Raw genomic sequence first — 4,405 nt, 5'->3', positions numbered from 1 at the left:
ACCTAACTTGCACACACCAGCTTATCTCACACGTGTCTGGAATCACCCACGACACCTGTTAAGCAAACTCTAAGTGGGGAGGCTACAACCTCGCGTAGCATGGGATCAAATTTATATCGCGCGCTCTAAGGGGTGGCCTCCCCTCTCGGTCCCAACCGGAAACACCCATGCCCCCGGACCAGGTGGCCTGCCAACCAGCTACAACCGGTATCTTCCACCATGGCCTCTCTGTACGGTGTGTGCTGGAAAGAGTTTGACAACTTACTGAACCGTACTCTACTTGCTGTAGAGACGAGTGGTAGTACGAAACAAGTATGGGGGTTACTGGAACAAGACTCGATCTACGGTCGACTCAGGAGGTTCAAGTATTCCCTGCATGATTAGCATGACGAATATATTTCATCCAACAGAGTCACCGCTCATATCACCTTACCATGCCATACCAGACATAACCGTCCCGACGGAGACCGGCGACAAACTCATGCCTACCCAAGGCCGAGGTTTTCCCGGGTTCCTGCCGGTATGCATGCAAGGCACATGAGGGTGATTATCATCACAAGTGAATCCATTTCCAACAGCATGGAAATCAACAACATGCACCCATGCATATGATCATATCACATGAAATAACAAGTCCTTCGAAATGCGGTGGTGTTATAAATGTATCAACGATCACACCAAAAATATTATGCCGGGGTTCAGAATGCTTGCCTTTAATGTTGTGGAGGGGTGAGGTGCTCTCCAAAACTTTTGAAAGTTTCTTCTCTCTCCCCAAAATCCTATTTAAAAAATATATGAATTAACACACATTTCAAAAACAGAACCAAAAAGTTGTTTGAAATTTTTTCAATTAACTCTTAAAATAAACTAGATCAAATTTGAGGAAGGTAGGAAAAAGAATCATTTCATTTGGACTTATATTTAAAAAGTTATAGCCAGTCAAAGATTCGATCAAATCTGTTATTTAAAAATAAAACAGAAAAGAAAACGATTCAGATAGAAATACGCTTTCGGTACAGAGGAGGTGTACTCCTGAAGTTTACGCCTTCACTTAAACACGTGGATGGCGTGGGGTGTCACTGACAGTGGGTCCTAGGTGGCCCACTAGTCAGGTTTGACTAGTCCGCCCCTCCTCCTTCTCCCTCTGTCCCGAGCGGAGGCGGGACTCCGGCGACCAACATCGGCGAGCGGCGGCTCCTCGCGGCCTCTGGAGGGCGGGAATGGATCCGCGGATCGAGGGCGATCCTGCTGGTAGTCGCTGGGTCGGCGGGGACGGCGTGTGCTGTCGGCGGCGAGCTCCTCGGCGGAGGAAAGCTTCAGGGAAAAGTGGTTTCGGGGCGGCGGTGGTTCTCGATCGAAATGGAGTAGGGGGAAGTGTTCAGGGGAGGCAGAGAAGGCTTCTGGTGAAGAGATTGGAGAGGGGGAAGTTCTGGTTGCGCCGAACGGAGCCGGGAGGCGGCGGTGGCCGAACTGACCGGAGAGGTTGAAGAAGACCTGCTCCCTTCCAATTGGTGGCGATGGGGGCGCTAGTGAGACGGCGTGAGGCTACCTGAGGGCTCGGAGACGCTCGGGGCTTCCTTAAATAGGCGGTGGAGGTCGGTTCCGCGGTGGCCGGATAAGCTCTCCGGCGAACCTCCTCTCTGTAGCTTGCAGGGCAACGTGGCGGCGACGAGCGCTATGGGACGAAGCTGTGGATGAGCACGCACTGCTCACAGGGGCAGGTGGCGAGTGGGAGTGGCTTGGGCGGCACCGACATGGCCAGAGGCTGTCGGGCGGCAGCGGCGGCTAGCGCTTGGCCTGTCGGGCACGGCGGGGCTGCTTGGCGTTTGGTCAATTGTGAATTAAACATGGACTGGTATTTTAAAAAATTGATTTGGTACAATTTTGCAACAAATATATGGTAGGTCCTTCACAAAAATACCTCATTTCGGGCACTCGAAAAATGGAAAATGAATTTTCCGTGCAAAGAAAATGAAAACTCCCTTTGGCAACATTGTTTGTAATTCCAAGATGCACCCTTGTGCACAATATGAGATCATTTGAACAAACTATGCCATGAATGTGGCCATAAGATTAATCATTTGGCTTGAAAGCCATTGATCTCCACACGTGATAGCTCGTTTCTGAGAACACTTTTTTAAAATAATTTTTGTATTATAAGTTTATTATTTTTCCTAGGAGCTTGGCCACATATAATGACACAATGCGAAGGTTTCCCAATTTTTTGATTTTTTTTGAATTTTTTATGCCCGTTTCAAAATGCGCTCAAAATGGCGAGCTTGACCGTTCCTAGCTAGTGGTTGAATCTTGGAATTTTTTTGGTGTTTCTATGATTAAATAGATACTTATGTACCTATAAATGTTTTTTGTAAAAAATAAAGAGTAAACTATGAGGCAGCTGCAGTTCAAAATTGACCCACTTCCAACTGAATCGGCGACAATTTGTCTTTTTCACGAGAGGTGGATCAAAACTTTTGACACCCAACCATTTGGTCAATTGTGCATTAAACATGGCCTAGTATTTTATAAAATTTATTTGGTCCATTTTTACAACAATTATTTGGTAGTTCCTTCACAAAAAAATCTCATTTCGGGCACTCGAAAAATGGAAAATGAATTTTCCGTGCAAAGAAAATGAAAACTCCCTTAGGCAACATTGTTTGGAATTCCAAGATGCACCCTTGTGCACAATATGAGATCATTTGAACAAACTATGCCATGAATGTGGCCATAAGATTGATCATTTGGCTTGAAAGCCATGAATCTTCACGCATGATAGCTCATTTCTAAGAACACTTTTTTTAAAATAATTACCGTATTACAACTTTATTATTTTTCCTAGAAACTTGGTCACATATAATGACACAATGTGAAGGTTTTCCAATTTTTTGATTTTTTTTTGAATTTTTTATGCCCGTTTCAAAATGCGGTCAAAAGGGCGGGCTTGACCGTTCCTACCTAGTGGTTGAATCTTGGAATTTTTTTGGTGTTTCTATGATTAAATAGATACTTATATACCTAGAAATGATTTTTGTAAAAAATAAAGAGCAAACTATGAGGCAGCTACAGTTCAAATTTCACCCGCTTCCAACTGAATCAACGACAATTTGTCTTTTTCACCAGAGGTGGATCAAAACTTTTTTCACCCAACCATTTGGTCAATTGTGCATTAAACATGGCCTGGTATTTTAAAAAATTGATTTGGTACAATTTTGCAACAAATATATGGTAGGTCCTTCACAAAAATACCTCATTTCGGGCACTCGAAAAATGGAAAATGAATTTTCCGTGCAAAGAAAATGAAAACTCCCTTTGGCAACATTGTTTGTAATTCCAAGATGCACCCTTGTGCACAATATGAGATCATTTGAACAAACTATGCCATGAATGTGGCCATAAGATTAATCATTTGGCTTGAAAGCCATTGATCTCCACACGTGATAGCTCGTTTCTGAGAACACTTTTTTAAAATAATTGTTGTATTATAAGTTTGTTATTTTTCCTAGGAGCTTGGCCACATATAATGACACAATGCGAAGGTTTCCCAATTTTTTGATTTTTTTTGAATTTTTTATGCCCGTTTCAAAATGCGCTCAAAATGGCGAGCTTGACCGTTCCTAGCTAGTGGTTGAATCTTGGAATTTTTTTGGTGTTTCTATGATTAAATAGATACTTATGTACCTATAAATGTTTTTTTGTAAAAAATAAAGAGTAAACTATGAGGCAGCTGCAGTTCAAAATTGACCCACTTCCAACTGAATCGGCGACAATTTGTCTTTTTCACGAGAGGTGGATCAAAACTTTTGACACCCAACCATTTGGTCAATTGTGCATTAAACATGGCCTAGTATTTTATAAAATTTATTTGGTCCATTTTTACAACAATTATTTGGTAGTTCCTTCACAAAAAAACCTCATTTCGGGCACTCGAAAAATGGAAAATGAATTTTCCGTGCAAAGAAAATGAAAACTCCCTTAGGCAACATTGTTTGGAATTCCAAGATGCACCCTTGTGCACAATATGAGATCATTTGAACAAACTATGCCATGAATGTGGCCATAAGATTGATCGTTTGGGTTGAAATACATGAATCTCCTTGGGAAGGTGCTAGAACCGGCGAATGCTACAACTAGAGCACGTTGGGGTGATGCCAACGTTTAGGCGACAGACTACGATTGTGCGCGACGGTGCAACGGCGGGAGGGTCAACTATGTGTTCTATCTGATAGAGAACGAGCAAGATGGGGAAGAAAGTATAACTTGGGGGTGAATCAAATGGTTACACACGAAAACATCGTAGGGTCATGAGGCGACCGACCCAAATTTAGGCCGATTGACCGACACCTAACAACCGCCTTTTGGAAAATGGTATGGTCCAATATTGCAACACACATTTGTAAAAAAA

This window comes from Triticum aestivum, chromosome 7B (assembly GCF_018294505.1).
Source record: "Triticum aestivum cultivar Chinese Spring chromosome 7B, IWGSC CS RefSeq v2.1, whole genome shotgun sequence".
Classification (NCBI taxonomy): Eukaryota; Viridiplantae; Streptophyta; class Magnoliopsida; order Poales; family Poaceae; genus Triticum; species Triticum aestivum.
This window is presented reverse-complemented; position numbering follows the sequence as displayed.